Source organism: Oryctolagus cuniculus, chromosome 1 (genome assembly GCF_051225735.1).
Source record: "Oryctolagus cuniculus isolate XC-2025 breed Fujian yellow rabbit chromosome 1, ASM5122573v1, whole genome shotgun sequence".
In the NCBI taxonomy this organism is placed as follows: Eukaryota; Metazoa; Chordata; class Mammalia; order Lagomorpha; family Leporidae; genus Oryctolagus; species Oryctolagus cuniculus.
In genome coordinates this window covers 116,419,490-116,436,741 of record NC_142867.1, presented here as the reverse complement: position 1 = coordinate 116,436,741, position 17,252 = coordinate 116,419,490, and the positions used below count along the sequence as shown (strand labels likewise).

At 40.7% G+C, this 17,252-nt stretch overlaps 1 long non-coding RNA gene across 1 annotated transcript; it reads right to left on the bottom strand.

The window, feature by feature from the left end:
• Nucleotides 1-3,974: 3,974 nt before the first annotated feature.
• On the bottom strand, nt 3,975-10,488 carry LOC149128569 (uncharacterized). The gene is made up of 5 exons (XR_016213236.1): nt 10,075-10,488; nt 8,903-8,944; nt 8,205-8,289; nt 5,391-5,468; nt 3,975-4,042 (listed from the first exon to the last, which is right to left on the bottom strand). It is a non-coding gene; the product is annotated as an uncharacterized LOC149128569 (long non-coding RNA).
• Between the last annotated feature and the right edge of the window lie 6,764 nt (nt 10,489-17,252).

The window sequence follows — 17,252 nt, the reverse complement described above, 5'->3', positions numbered from 1 at the left end:
CTCTCTCTCTCTCTGCCTTTTCTCTCTGTGTATAAGTCTGACTTTCAAATAAATAAATAAATCTTTAAAAAAAAAAAAGAAAATCAGTTACTGCCACCATATTTCTCATTTTCCTAACAAGTTTCTCAGCAGAGACACATCTATAAAAAGAACACTGGAATGGTAGCAGGAAAATGGAAAGCAGGAAGCTCAGAAACCCCTAACCACAAAGATTCAGTCGGGTCTAATCTAGATCTGTGTCTGAAGCAGATGTGTAAAGTCAGCTTGCTGTGGGCTCATTCAGAGTCCATTCAAGGGGCCACCATTGAAACATAACTGGTTAAGCTGCAGCCTGAGATACTGCATCCCATATGGCCACTGTTTCAAGTCCTGGCTGCTTGACTTCCCTTCTAGCGCCCTGCTAATGCACCAGGGAAAGCAGCAGAATATGGTCCAGGTCCTTGGGCCCCTACACCCATGTGGGAGACACAGGTGAAGAAGCTCCTCGCTTCTGACTTTGGCCTGGCCGAGCCCTGGCTGTTGGGGCCATTTGGGGAGTGAATCATGGGATGGAAGATCAATCGATCTCTCTCTCTCTCTCTCTCTCTCTAACTCTGCTTTTCAAATAAATATTTTAAAAAGATTCAGTTCAGGCTACAACCCCTCAGCCACTTCTGCCCAAGGCAGGACAGATCCCAGTTCAACTGCACAAATCTTTGCTCTCCTAGAGATCTTCCACTTTGAGTGTGTCTAAGTCATGCAGTAAATTGATCACCTGCTGCTCTCAGCCGAGATTCAGAGAGAAGCCCGGGGATGGGAAAGTCATGACTTCTCAGAAGCTGCACTGTAATGTGACATAGGTGGGTATGGGCACAACTATGTACAGAAAATATCCAGGGCATCCAGAGAAGACTAAAGACCTAACACAGAGAAATGAAGACAAACTTCTAGACCAGAGTTTGGTCTTTGAATGGATTCTGTAAGCCTGAATTTGCATGGGCATAGGGTTTCTGTTTCTACTGCTCCCCCTCCCCCATGGAGAGGAGTTTTGGGTCATGAATTTCTTACCTGGGATGTGACCTGAAAGAAGGAAGTTGCTGAAAAAGAAAGGACTCACCACTCTTGCGCTGGCCTGTGGCCTGGCACCTGGGTTTCAGAATGAAATAGCCACATACATGTGAGCACAACTCTTCTAAGGTAGATTCGTGGAGGCTGGGAAGAACGACAGCATTCTCAGATGCAGGTGACGGGTTCGCAGCTCGAAGGTAGGTTGTTTGAATTGTGTATATATTTTCGTGTCCTATGCAGAGAAAAATTTCAATACAGATCAGGCTGATGGGGATGATCAAACATGCCTTGTCATCAGCATGGGTACCACACTAGGGCCTGCTGAAGTTCTCCTGGGGCTTTGGGAAAGAAGAGGGCTGTCTTGTGAGTGAATATCATGCAAACTCTCTGAAGAGACACCACGTAAAGCAGGTGTCCCAGCAAGGAACTTTTCAAAAGTAAAGAGAACAAAAGTGGAAACCTGTTGCCTAGTTTGGAATGCATACATCCCTCTCTGCATTCCATGTTGGTGACGTCTGCTGTTTCCATCAGAAAATATATAAGGCCTCCTGATTTTCTGCCTTGACACCAACTAGATTTTTATGTCTCCTGCAAGTTACTTGACCCCACTATGATTACCTTCATCATTTTCAATCCTTAACCTCCCTTGTCACATAAACATCTAAGTGCAAATGCATGAAGAAACATCAGTGGTTAACATTCTGTGAATTATTGGACCATACATGTCATGAGTTGCTGTGATCAATAATCTCACTCCTGTGCTGGCAATCAAGAGAGACTTCATTTTATGTTGTCAGCTCTATAGTCAGGACTGCTCAAGAGCAGTGGAACCATGGTTTTCTGTGACCATTCCTTCTCAGGGGCCCTCCCAGCTAACTAGCCAAGGGAAGGCAACAGGGTGTTGGAAACCTAGAGGCATTGTGCAAAGTACTATTTCCAGAGTGCAAGCCCAGTCATTTATTTTACTCTTACATCCTTGAAATTGCTGGTGACCTGAGAAATTCTCAGAGATCCTATAATAGGGGGTCGATATTTATCACAAAAGTGAAGATGCCTGTGGTGATTCCTGTGTCCCGCATTGAACTGCCTGGGTCTGATCCCTGTCCATAGTTCTTAATTTCAGCCTTCTGCTAATGCAGACCTTGGGAGGCAGACATGATGGCTTGAAAAGCTGGATTCCTGCCACTCATATGGGAGAACTGGATTGAGTTTCTGGTTCCTGGCTTCTGGCTCCTGCCTCAGGCGCAGTTTAGCACTTACTCAGTCTCTCCTGACTCTCTCTCTCTGCCTCTCAGAAAATAAATTTTTAAAATTTAAATATCCTGACTAGTGCTCAAACAGTATTTGGCACTTTGTGTTCTGTGTGGGGGCAAACTGATGAAATCTTCACTTAATATATACTAACTTTATCTTCTGTATATAAAGATAATCAAAAACGAATCTTGATGTGAATGGAATGGGAGAGGGAGCGGGAGATGGGAGGGCTATGGGTGGGAGGGAAGTTATGGGGGGGGCCATTGTAATCCATAAACTGTACTTTGAAAATTTATATCTACTAAATAAAAGTTAAAATAATTTAAATATCCTGTGCCTTAAGATGTATATTTTGATATTTTATTAATTTACTATAAAGGCAGAGTTAGAGAGGGGAGGTGGAGAGAGAGATCTTCCATCTGCTGGTTCATTCCCCAAATGGCTGCAATGGTCGGGGCGGGGCTAGGTCGAAGTCAAGAGCCAAGAGCTTCATCTGAGTCTCCCATGTGGGTGAAGAGGCCCAAGTCTTGGGCCATCCTCTGCTTCTTTCCTAGGTCCACTTGTGGGGAGCCAGATGAAAAGTGGAACAATCAGGACACGAATCAGCACCCATATGCAATGCCAGCATTGCAGACAGTGGCTTAACCTTCTACACCACAGTGCCGGACCTAAGATGGGTTTTGTTTTTCTTTTTACAAAAAATAAATGTTCCCTTTTTTCCATTTACAATCTATCACTGAATTTTATTTTTTAATTTATTTTTTTTTCCTTTTCATCAGGCACAGATAGTGAACAAGAATTATAGTAACTTCTGTCTTACAGGAAAAGAAACTTCCATGACTTTAGCACAATAAAACCAAAATGTCAGGATGCGCAGGAGTTAATCAACACTTGAGTGTTGAGAGCCTGTTAAAGGACACATTCAGGATGGCAGCCAAGGGGCCACCATGAATGATATGCTCTTAAAATCTTCAGAGCCAGTCATGATGTATGAACCTTTTCTATGCCTATGTGTAGAACATGTTTTATGTAAATTAAAGCCTTTTGTTAAAATATATTGCCAGTTTTTACCTTTTTTACATTATTTTATTGCATTACATTATTTATTACATTATTTTATTGACTTTTGCAAAGATGTCAATGTTCAGCGAAAACACCAAAAATAAATAAACAAACGCGCATTGTGCAGGTGGAGGTTTCCTCAGATGCACTCAGCGATTCCTGTATTCTGAGACTGCAGTATATCTTTCCAAAAAAGAAATTTCATATTTAAATTTTACAGATTACGTGAAGACATCCTAAGTTACACATGAAAGTGCTTCCAAGATTGTTGAACCGTAAGCAGGTAAGAGGAAATGCTGTGTGATCTTCCTAGGAATCATCTTCAACATTTTACTGCAAGGTCTGTGACAAACGTTCTCCCTCCTCTCCTTCTAACCACTCTGTTTCTATTAAGGACATGAACAAGTTTGCTCATCCTTGAATTGTTTTTTCTGTAGCTAAATTGCTCCAAAACTATCTTAGGAGAGGTATAATCCTTTTATCAATGACCTCTAGATCAAATGCTACAAAACTCAACCTTATAGGCTTTTCTATCAGAAATGTGATTATTTTGATTTTCTTATTACACTGATACACATTCTGGGCATAGATTTGGCATTAAACAAATCTTACCAATAAGAGGCTGTGGAGCCTCTTCATTTGCAGAGCTGACCAAGAGTTGGTAGTCTTTTTCAGAGCCCTTGGAGAAAAAAGAATGAAGCATCACAACAAATCTTCATCAGTACATACCTGCAGGACTTATTTCCTTAGTGTTTCCACATTTCCAAACAAGAAAAGGACCGGACCAGTGTAAATGCTATTCCATCCAATGGGGTGACCACAGTTTTTGAGTTAGCAAGACTGGTTTGTTTAAGTACCTCCTGTCCCTCTTAGAACCTCCAAGAATCTACCCCACATTTTTGCTGTATCGCTGTTGATAGGCCATGTATCTGTGGAACCACAGTGTAGTTGGCTGGGTGCTTTCTGTGTGCTCCGTGAAATGAGAAATCACATTTATGCCTTTTTAAAAGGAAAGTCCGATCCTGAGAATTCTACCTTCTGCTATCTCCAGTTTCTTTAGAGAATATTGCATTTACCCTCACGTGTCCTTGTCCATACAACCCTTTTGCCTATGGAGTCACACACCTGCCATGACTATGCTTAAACCAAATAACACTTGGAGGATATCATAAGATACCTTGAAAGAGCAGAATGTCAGCCCACTGGCTTCCATTCAGACAAGCCTCATTCTGGAGACAAAAGGGACAAGGACTCTAATCTGAGGAATAGGCCAGCTCCAGGAAACAATCCCCCTAGCAGCTCTGGAAATGCTAGTTGAAACAAGCACACCTACACTGTGTATCTCTTAAATAACTTTTGTGTCTTCCAAAGGAGACTGAAGCAAAAACATGATTCAGATGGAGTTAGTGTGGAATGCTAGTATGATTGCTCTTGATTCCTGATGAGAACACAAGACCTTGACATTACAGAGTATCCCAGACAAGAAGGCTATCTCACACACGTACACACACACACACAGACACAGCATAATATTCTCAAAATTGTTCTGCCAATAGGAAGTGAGATCTCAGGAAAGTCTTTTCTTTTAAGGTAGGAGTTAAAAAGCTTCTGTTGAAATACCTTGACTTGGACATAGACAAACTCTTTGTCAAAATGGAATTCTTTCTTGTCTGATGATACCAGTTGCTTCAACAAAGGAAAACACTGCATACTAAAGAAAATGAACTATGTTTTTTAAATCAATGTCCTGTGACCCACCCCCCTAACAACTGACTCTGTTCCAAGACTGGATTGCATTCCTGGCTCCAGGCTTCAGCTCCAGAACACCCCAGTGCATAGTGTGCATTCAGGCACTAAACCAATGAGTTGGACCTCTCTATACAAGCTTCTTTCTCTCTGTTTTTCTCTATATACATCTCTGCCATTGTATTTCTGTCTGTCTGTCTCTCTCTATACATGTCTTTTTGAAAATATATCAGTCACAAAAAATCAAGGTTGCTATTTAAAAGTGGCTGTTAGTTACTTACAGTTAATCCTAGTACTGGCAGTGATAGGTTGATGACATCATTCGCTGTGTCTAAATTGGTTACTGTCACAATTATAGACTGTAAAAGGAAAAGGAGAAAAACATTGCTGAAATGGAAGAATTTTGGAGCACATGACAAAATTATTATCAATTGTTATCCATAAGTTAAACACAAAGTTTGTTTTTAAAGCTCACAAAGTAAAAAGTAGAGTACTAGTCCTTAGTTAGAATTTATTTTCATTCCTTTATATAACAGGAAGCCAACAGAAAGAATTTCAGTAAAGCATATAATTCTTTTTAAATAAAAAAGCTATGACACTCAAAACAGCTTAGGTGAGGAAAAGAAATGCTGCAAATGCTGAGAGGGCATTTATTTTAGTACCATAACTTCTCACACATTCATTTCTAGTCCCTTAAGAACTGGCTATCACAGCCACTCTTGTTTGACCAACCAGAATGGAAGGAGCATTTTATCTGAGTTAATCACCAAACTTACGGAGACAATAAATCCAGGGCTTACAACTGAACATTCTAGAAATTGAAGTTTCATTCCCAGCTCTGCCAGTCAAGAAGGGATCTAAAACAGCTCTCTATTGCCCTCATATTCATAGACTCCTCTATGGAAACCGGAGATGATTTACAGAAAAATCACATGAATAGTGTTTGTGAAATCAAATCTAGAGTTCACTAGATACTATACAAGACATTGTTTTTAAATAAGATAATATAGAAACAAGAGCATGTATCATGGATGTAGTTGGAGAAATCAGACAAATCCATAAAGAGGTCTGGGTCCTCTGATAAGCAATGCTTAAAGAGAATAAATAAATAGCAAAATTGGACTCCCACAGGCCTTAAGTATATTAAAACAAACTGGATAGAAATACATTTCTAACTTATTTCTTTCCTTTAAATTCTTTTTTTACAGGAAAAATTGTCTTTATTATGTTTCATCCCCTGATGTTCTCTTAATAAAAGGGCATTTGTTAAGGAAATCAGAAAAAAGTATGATTGTAATTTACTAAAACAATTTCATTCATTGGATACCATGCTCCTAAGTTTCTTTTTTGTTGTTGTTGTTCTTTTTCTTCAATTAGATTTTTTTATTTATAAATATAAATTTCCAAAGTACAGTTTATTGATTACAATGGCTTCCCCCCCATAATTTCCCTCCCACTCGCACCCATCCCATCTCCTGCTCCCTCTCCCATTCCATTCGCATCAAGATTCATTTTCAATTCTCTTTATATACAGAAGATCGATTCAGTATATATTAAGTAAAGATTTCATCAGTTTGCACCCACACAGAAACACAAAGTGTAAAATATTATTTCAGTACTAGTTATAGCATTACTTCACATTGGACAACACATTAAGGACAGATCCCACATGAGAAGCAAGTACACAGTGACTCCTGTTGTTGAGTTAACAATTTGACACTCTTGTTTATGGCATCAGTAATCTCCCTAGGCTCTAGTCATGAGTTGCCAAGGCTATGGAAGCCTTTTGAGTTCGCCAACTTCGATCTTATTCAGACAGGGTCATAGTCAAAGTGGAAGTTCTCTCCTCCCTTCAGAGAAAGGTACCTCCTTCTTTGATGGCCCCTTTCTTTCCACTGGGATCTCACTCGCAGAGATCTTTCATTTAAGTCTTTTTTTTTTCCAGAGTATCTTGGCTTTCCATGCCTAAAATCACTTTTCTATACTAGCTTTATTTCCTCCTAAAATATTTTGTGTGTTCTAAAATTACTATAAAGAACAAAGAAATGAGATATCTGGGATATCTAGTGCACAACAGTTCATAAATCAAATTTTACTCAATTGAAGCTATTCTTCCCAACAGCATGGGAAAATGAGGTAGAAACATGCTGATCTCCTAAAAGTGTGATCCCTCCAAGTCAATTCAGTCCTGACATTTTACAGAAAGGAACACCTTTCCAAAATCCACTCTATGTGGAACAACAGCTCAATGCAATACTTGACCCTGGAGTTCACCCTATCAGGAAATGGAGCATTATAGGAGTCAACTGATAAAATGGGAGCATGAATGGTAGATTAAAATATTATATCAGTGTTCAGTTTACAGGTGGAGACTGTATAACCACTGTACTGCCTGGAAATACACAGGCATTCAGTACTGAAGGGCTTTAATGAATGTAACTGGCCTTTGGAAATAGATATTCAGATGCAAATGCCTAGAGAAACCAGAAAAAATAAATAATAATGCAAGTGGGGCAAAATGGTACCAAATAGGAACCTTGGGATAAAAATCATGTGATATAGTTAGCACTCTTTTGTACGTTTCTGTATGTTGACAAGTCATCCAAAATAAACAAAAGCATTTTAAAATAGATATCATTAAAAAATGAAAATAAGAAGCAACACTCTGAAAGTAGCAATAATTGAACGAAATGTTTTAATTCCAAAAGAAAAACCACCTTGTGGAAAATACTTTAATAAAGCAAAACACTACAGTTTATGTACATTTAACAGGTATCATTTCTGAGCATGCCCATTCAGATACTATGGGTTACTACTGGTTATTATTGCTTCATATTACCAGTAAATTACTTTTTATGTATACAAAGACATAGAACTATATGTGAAAATATATTTTCCCATATGGTCCTTTCCAAATGCTCGCTCACTTGCTCTCCCTCCCTCCTCTCTCTCCCCCTTCCATTGCTAATCACCTACACACACACACACACACACGCACACTTCTTTGTTTCTCACAATCCCTGCCTCTATTCCTGTCTACCTCCCTTTTACTCTAAGTCAGGAACTTGAAGCTTCAATTGAATAAACACACTTACAGAAGTACTTCTGTTCATAGCCTCAATGTTGATTTCAGTAAGGATGCTATGCATGTAGTTCTCTTCTTTGGCTAAATTTATTTGCCTAATAAAATTCAGTAATAACCAAAAATAGATGAATTAGCTATCAGCTCATTTCAGATCAATCCATATTGCAAAAATTTCTGTATATTTGATGTTTTATACATATATATATATATATATTACAGGATAATTCAGCAAGATCAAAGTATGGATAGGAACTATAAACAAAAATAATTCTGGAAAATAAGACATGGTCCAGAGACTCACAGGTGGCACTGTGATCCACTACTCAAAGTACTCCTGCCTGGATTGAAGGCCCTGTAACCTTCTAGAGTTGAAGAGTAGGAGGGGGCAATTACTTTGAGCCTCACTCAGTAGAGTAAGCTGCACTCACAGGAATGTAATACATAATGAGAATAACGTTAGCTCCAAGCCACAGGCTGGCAAAAAGGAAAAGATGAGAGGGGCATTTAACTTCCTCAACAATAAAGCATGCATGTAAATGAGGGAATATTATTGAAAGCATATGCAGAAGTCCAAATCAGAAATTATTTGAGGACAGTTTAACAAAGTATCTATTTTTAATAGTGAAATAATTTGGGGCCATGGCTTGCAGAAATTTACACACTTCTATCACAAACTAAAGATTCAAAGCATGTATTCTGGCCAAATACCTTTCAAGTAATGAATACCATTTTTCTTTTATCGCTGAAGATCTGCAATTAGACAAATGGGAAAAATTAGATGTCACAAAACATAGATTCTACCATGCTGGGACGGTCATTGCAGATTACCATCCAGAAGGCAGTGGCGGCTGGTGGGAATGCAGGTGTAGGTAGTTCTCTCATACTCAGGTTCTCGATGAACTCTGCTCTTGTACAGCAACGTCACAAGGATGGAAACAGGTTTCACAGTGAAAGACACTGATTTGGAATTTAAGCATTAAATTTAAATTTAAACAGTAGACTATGGGATGCAAGCTCTGTGACCATGGGAAAGTATGTGAACTGTTGTAAGCCTCAGTCTCCACAACTGAAAAAGTGGTTAATTAAACCTCAGAGAGTTCTTGAATCTCACTTGCTCACTCTCCTATTTCTTTATCCTCCACCATCTCCTTCCTATTGATCCTTTATCTCTAAATAATAACTTTCTTCAAACTGAAGTTTTGGTGGAACTGAATCCCCTTTGTGAACCTAAATGGTCATAAGAACACAAAATAGCCCTACTCTGTGTAAACAACTACTTTTTAGCTATTAACTTCACAGATGCCCACTATAAAGGGTCAAACACTAATAATTTTTCTGTGTTGAATGCCATACACTTGTTGTGCTAAAGTTTAGTATGTGCAAAGGAACTGGTGAGCAACTATCAATGACGAATATATGAGAAGTCTATAAATTCATCTGAAACTCTACTGGGGAAGATAATACCTGCATCTTGAGGGGAGTGATGTCGGACAGTGGATTGTATTTCAAGCCTCACTCCCTCCAATTTTCTTTCTAAACACCAAACACCTACTCCCCAAGTAGCTCCCAGAGCCCCTTTGAAAAGTCATTGCTGGAAAAAAAAAATGAAGTTACTACACTAATTCCCACTATTTGACTATCCTTTCAGTGGTATTTGCATACAAAAACCTCTTGGGAGAAAGCACAATGCAGCCAAGTGCTATGACTAGAGGTCAAAATGTGAAGCAGTGCCATATTACATGAGCAGATTAAGATGCTTTCCTTTTCAAAAAGAAGTTTGGACAAAAATTTAATGACTTTTTTCTATCTATCCTGGACAAGAGGTGGTCAACTGTGTCCTTCCATGTCTAAGTAAAACAAGATAGAGTTGTAGTACTTACGGGAAAGTGGCCACAAAATTCAACAGTGGCCATCCCAGACGGAACGATCTCTCGACTAAACAGGGTTTGCCTTTTCTCTGTGTATCACGTCCACATTCAGCTATCCATAGGTGGTTCACTGGTATTCTGTAGTTTATGTTGAGAGACTTCTCATAGCTAGGAAAGATAATCAAGCAAAGTCTCTGTTAGTTGGCTACTTGACAAAATTCTCAACAGCTGAGCTCCTGAGGAAACCCAGGTTCTCCCTGTTTCAGGACAACCACCTCTCCTTCACATCTGTTTCCCTCAGTGCAGAGCACAGAGAGGCCTTCACCAAGAGTGTCCTCAGAAAAGGCTGGCCCAGGAAGACCTGAACACACAGAACTGCAGGTAGCCAATAGCTACCAATGGACTGCTCTTTCTCTGAATGCTGACTATGGGGCATGGAGCACACTCTGTATATTAAAGATACTACTTTTTGAGAGAGTCACTCTTATTATCTACATATCATGTACTTCAAAAAGTACTTCAGAGGCCAAAGATTGAAAATGGCCTTTGTGAAGAAACAATTAAATCCTCTTCATTATTGCATACAAACTAAAATTCACTTACTGTACAAAGTGCATACATGTCACTTGATCAAGTACTTGCTGAACTTGGTTACTACATCACCCTAAAATGTCAGCAAGTTTCCCCAGAACCTGAAGGTGGGCTGAAGTCTAAGGGAAACTAAGTCACCCAGTTTCTCTCTCGGGATAAGAGGAACAATGCTGCACTGATTCGGGGTGACTGATTTGACCAAATTAATTGAATCAAGGCATAACACAATGTTCCATTGTGAGAGTGAGGTGTTACAAAGAAGAAATAAGTTTGTTCATATAACGGAGTTATTTCTTTACAAAGTATATTATTGCTTAACAAAGAAGCTTGTCATACTAATAGTGACTGTGAATGTACCCAAACATTTACGATGGTAATGGCTGCAATCAGTTTTCTAAAATATGTGATATGATCTTAGGTAAGGTGGCAGCACTCAGCACTCAAAAGCACCTTATCAAATAATCTATGTTTTCTCTGTCTCAAAGGTCTGAGGTATATAAGCCAAATTCAAATACCTTTGACTGCTTATCCTTTCTGATATCCACAATAGATGTACAAAGTAAATAAAATTGTTTTTTAAAAACTGCCCCATTCTTGATTGTATTTTCTACAGTGGCACAACACAAACCAGGACCTCCATGTTATTTGTTGGTTAAATGAAGAATCAAAATATTTGCAAAAGCAAAAGTAAAATCACTCTATTTGCTTATAGTAAGAGTTCATGAAAACACAATTTGTTAGTGGTAATATATTTTAAGAAAATCAGGACAGTATATAGTATATGCATACCTTGAGTTAGATATTAGTAAAACCGAATGATATAAAATTGCCAAATGCTTCTTTTTCTTCAACCCAGCTCTTAAGGTCACAGGGCCATGGATCAGGATTTCATGATCGACACCTTCCAACAATGTGTTCTTTTCAATTCGGTTGTCAACCGCAGGAGGTGAGCTGTCCCTTAGGTACACCAAACACCCAGAACAGACAGTCATGATCAAATATATGACAGTTTATGCCAAATTTTAGTGGTTGCCCTGTGCTAAAAATTATAGACTCAAGTCCCCAAACAGCTCTACAGCTATAAGCCAAGTGAGGTTGTAGTTTTCAAAGCTATCGAAGAGAAGAGGACACTTCGGGAGCTGGATGGAAACCACAATCAAGGGCAGTGCCCAAGGGCAGGCCCTTAGAGGTGGGGGAAACAAGGCAGCAGCAGCTAGGATCAGAGGCCATGGGGAAGGGGGAAGAAGGGCCCTAGGCTGAGAGTGTAACAAAAAGGGAGCAAGCCACCACGTCTAATGCTGGGCAGACACTTTCTGAGGACTGACCACTGGATGTAGTAACATGGAGGTCATGGGTGACCCTGAACAAATGAGTTTGGAGAATTGAAGGGAGGAGGGTTGTTTGGAGGCCTGTGCTAGGCAGGGTGGCCACCCTAAAGATGCACATACTCTGACCCCTACAACCAATGAATGCACCACTTGGCAAAAGAGGCTGTGCAGATGTAAGAATGTGAACAATATTATAGGGAGATTAACCTTGTGAGCCAAAACTACTCACGGGAGCCCCGAAATTGAAGAAATGTCACATGGATTGAGTCAGGGAGATGCACAAAAGGGGGAGCCAAAGAGCTGAAGGGTAAGAGAGAGGCTGAGTGAATCACACAGGTAGGAGCCACATGTGAACGTGAGACAGGACACAGCCAGCTCCCAAAAGCCAACATCAACCATGAGCTGACAGCCAGTGGGGAAAGGGAAACCTCAGTACTGCATCCTCAAGGAACAGAATTCAGCCAAAGATCTGGATGAGCTCAGAAGCAGATGCTGGCTCAAAGTCGCCAGGAAGAAGGGCAGCCTGCCACCACCATGACCAGGCCCTAGCAGACCCTAATCAGAGGACCCAGAGAAGACCAAATAGTCCTCTGACCTACAGGCTTGGAACAAGACATCCCTGTGCAATCTTAAGTCACTAAGTCTCTGATAATAGTTGTAGCTGCACTTAGGAAAAAAAAAAATTTTTGTTCTGTGGGACTGTGCTTTCTTGTAATAAGCACAAAACTATCTGAATGTAGATTTGAAGTCAGCAAGAAATGGAAACTAGAAGAAGTTTGAGGAAGCTGAGAAAAAAGATCTTGAAGACTCCTTGAGAAGAACCATGGACATTCAGGTTTCTGCCACTGAAGGCTCAGAAGGTACTGAGAGACATTAACAAAATTAAAGCACCAATGTCTCTACCTAGCCAAGTATCACTGGAGCACATACAATAAGAAAATGTGTGATGTGGAAAAACAATATCAGTTTATAGTGTTAGATTGAAAGATAAAAGTTAAATATCAAAAGCAAAATTCTGTAAAGTTCTCCATAATCATTTGCTGCTGTTTCATTCTGATTGACAGCAACAGGTATGTACATTGGCAAAAGTTCCTGTCACATTTTTACTTGAAAATAAAATATTTTCTTAATATTTTAAAGCAATTTATATATAGAGAGAGAGAGAGATAGATAAATTGTTACCTAATAAACACTTATTCTACCTCAGTCACTATCTACATGCCTTAAGGGCCACTTAGATATGAGTTTTTACTTACCAAGAGCTTAAAAAGGAGAAAACACTTTTTTTTAAAACCTATTTAATTTACCCACCATAGGTAAAACGAATGACATGAAGATTTGGGAAAAGGTAATTATAACTGACTTTCATGTTAACATGAAAATTTGTATAATGATGGGTCTATTAAATTGAATCCCATCTTACATAAATCAATATTCACATTTGGAGGAGAAAGTGCTAAATAATACCAAATGATAATAGAAACATCCAAAAGTTTCTAAACATCAGAGCATGCTTAGATATCAGTTGAAAGAAAGAGAGAGAGAGAGAGAGAGAAGGAGAAAGAGAGGAAGGGAAGGAAGGGAGAGGAAGAGGGAGGGAGAAAGGAAATCAGAGTGAAAGAAAACTAGAGTGAAAACAAATGAAGCTCTTTCATAAATAAGGCAGCCCTTTCAGAGACCTACAGAAAATTATTTCCCATGGAGCCAATGTCTCCCCTAAGCATACAAATCTGCTCTCTTGAGCTCAAGGGCAGTAATCTGAGAAGCATGATCAGCTTTTCATTAAATCAGTGCTAAGGCTATAAGTTCCTGTTTCAGGCACCAGCAGAGAACAGTTCCTGGGACCCCCAGTCTGTCAGGATGATCAGCAACAGTAAAAGGAGGGCCTACCTGGCGCAGTGAACTTTTGAATGACGTCCAAAACGTTTTAAACGTTTTTTGGTTGATGAAAACATCTTTTTTTTCTTCAATTTTAAGCACTAGAACGCAGTCCTGTCTGCAGCAATCGCTAGAGCACTGTGGACTAATCCACAAAGACCAGATTCTGCAGTAGTCAGGACAGCCCACCATTATGATGTCACCACTCTGAGGCTCATGTCCTAACCAGGATTCTCACAGGCTGACATACTGGTTTCCTTGATTTTGGCCCCATATTTCGATTCTTCAATTGTTGATTCACACAAAGTTGTAACAAATAACACAGAGATACCAGCAAACTTTCATTCAGTTCTCCCAAAAAATACAGTACAATTGAATATTACTATAAAATTATATAATACTGTATATAGTAACATTATATACAATACTAAAATAAGTTTTTCTTTATTTATTTATATACTTGAAAAGCAGAGGGACAGCCAGAGAGAGATTTTTCATCCTCTGGTTCACTCCACACCTAAGGCTGTGCCAGGAGCTCTATCCTGGTCCCCAACATGAATAGTCATGGTCCAAGTACTCTGACCATAATTTTCTGTCTTTTCAGGTGCATTAATAGAAAACTGAATCAGAATGAGAGCAGCAGGGACCCCAGCTCACACTCTGATATGTGTTGGCATCACAAACAGCAACTTAATCCCTGTGCCACAATGCCAGCCCCAAAATAGGTATTTTTATTATTTTTGTCTTGATTTGTTTGTTTCTTTAGAAGCATCTGAGGCTGGGTAATGTGTAAAAATATGACATTTATTTATCTTAAAGTTGGGAGGCTGAAAGGCCAAGATCAGATGTGCCACTGATTTTGCCACCTTTCCTGGCTGGTATCTCCTTGCTGTTTCTTTACAAGGCAGGGAGAAAGAGGTGAGATTCAACATGGGAATTTGGAGACACACAATTCACACCACAGCAGTCTTACTTCAGTTATTGCATTGAACACTGATGTTTCTACACTAAATGCCAAATAGCATATCAAGGTGATGTTATGCCAGTAATACCAATATTTAACCACATCACATCACAACACAAAGCTATTTTCTTCATTCTGTTTTTTCCTTAAAACTTTAAATGAGTGTTGAAATGGCAATATAGAAAAGAAGTCTTAGGCCGGCGCCGTGGCTCACTAGGCTAATCCTCCGCCTTGCGGCGCCGGCACACCGGGTTCTAGTCCCGGTCGGGGCGCCGGATTCTGTCCCGGTTGCCCCTCTTCCAGGCCAGCCCTCTGCTGTGGCCAGGGAGTGCAGTGGAGGATGGCCCAGGTGCTTGGGCCCTGCACCCCATGGGGAGACCAGGAAAAGCACCTGGCTGCCATCGGATCAGCGCGGTGCGCCGGCCGCGGCGGCCATTGGAGGGTGAACCAACGGCAAAAGGAAGACCTTTCTCTCTGTCTCTCTCTCTCTCTCACTAACTATCCACTCTGCCTGTCAAAAAAAAAAAAAAAAAAAAAAAAGAAGTCTTTGTAGAGATGATCGCAGGAGATTTGGGGTCAAACTACGTGGTTTTGAATCTGCTTGCATTATTTACTACCTATGGGACACTGAGCAAAGCAGTTATCTGTTAAAGTCTCAGTGCCTGTATTTGCAGACATGATGGGCAGAGCTCCTCAGAGGGTGTCAGGACAATTACATGAGATCATACTACAGAGAACTGAGGATTGTACCTAACACAGTAATCCTGTAAACATCAGGTATGCTTCCTGGAGGCAGGAAGCCTTCACCTTGCAAACTAGCAAATGGTATCGTGGGTATGTTTCCATGCCCAGAGAAGGGAGAAGGAACAGGTGGTAAAATCAAATACATGGAACAATGACAAGGTGCCAAGCTCCTGGCCAGGTAGCCTACGGACACAATCTCACTTCCTCCACTTCACATTGTAGCTAAGAATCTTTGTTTCCATTCCACAGATGTAGAGACTGATGCTTAGTGGAGTTAAATAACTGAGAGCCACATATTCAACCTTTTGTAGTCAGGATTGTTGGGTTCCTGAGTTACACAGTGTTTCCATGATCAAGCAATGCTTTCCCCTGTGGAGGAGGGAAAAACACTCCTCTATGTGACATCACATCCTGTCCAGGGAGGTTGCAGACTCATGTACCTGGCATGTATCTGAGGCTTCATCACTCTCTGTATCTAGAGAGGGTGCTCATTCAAACTCACTCACTCTCTTCTCTTTCACGGCTGGTTCTGAACATTTTAACCTCTGTGGGCAGCTTGTTGCCAACTCTCAGACAGCAAGTTGGCATCAGCTATCAGAGCTGGCAGGAGACACCTGTTAATTTAAGCATTTAGACCCACCTTCATGACAATGGCCAGGCTGTCCACGGTGGCCAGTTTTAACAGCCCTTTCTTGGGGTGGCAGTGGGGTCCAATATGTTAAGGCCCTGCATGCAACCCCATCATCCCATTTGGGAGTGCCAGTTTCACTTCTAGTTGCTCTTCCTCCAATCCAGCTCCCTACTGATGTGTCTGGGAAAGCAACAAAGGTGGTGCAAGTACTTGGGCCCCTGCCACCCACATGGGTGACATGGTTGGAGTTCCTGACTCCTGGCTTCAGCCTGGCCCAGTTTCAGTCACTGCAGCCACTGGGCAGTGAACCAGCAGAAGGAAGAGTTCTCTCTCCGTCTGTCTCTCCCCCTTCCTGTCACTCTGAGCTTTCCACTCTGAGCTCAACCTGATCTTCATCCTGAGTCACTGCTACTGTGAGTTTTCCCTTCTCAATCTGCTGCTCTGATGCTCTCATATTTGCTCCACCACGTGATGCATCCCCACATCCTGACAGAAAGCACTTGTCTCTGTGCCCTTTTCTGCCCTCTGTGGAACGTAACTGGAAGTCATACTGAGCCTTTCAGGAACCCAGCTGAGGACAAAGACTGCATTCAGTGATATGAGTGGAACCCTGAGTACCAGATAAGAATGTGCCATAACACTAAGAAATAAATAAAATTTTGAGACAATATTTGAAAAATTTAAAACAACTGTTAAGATATGGGATGTACAAAATATCTATGTTGGGGATGGTGTTGTGGTGCAGTGAGCTAAGCTACCATCTGCAACACCATCATCCAATATGAGAGCCAATTTGAGCCCCAGCTGCTCTGCTTCCAATCCACCTCCCTGCTAATGCACCTGGGAAAGCAGCAGGTGATGGCCCAAGTCCTTGGGTTCTTGCATCCATGTGGGAGACTCATAAGGAGTTCCAAGCTCCTGGCTTCAGCCTGGCCAAGCCCCAGGTGTTGCAGCCATTTGAAGAATGAAGTAAGGATTCTCATTCTCTCTCTCTCTCTCTCTCTCTCTCTCTCTCTCGCCCCCCCCACACACCTCTTCTCTCTCCCCCCCGCTC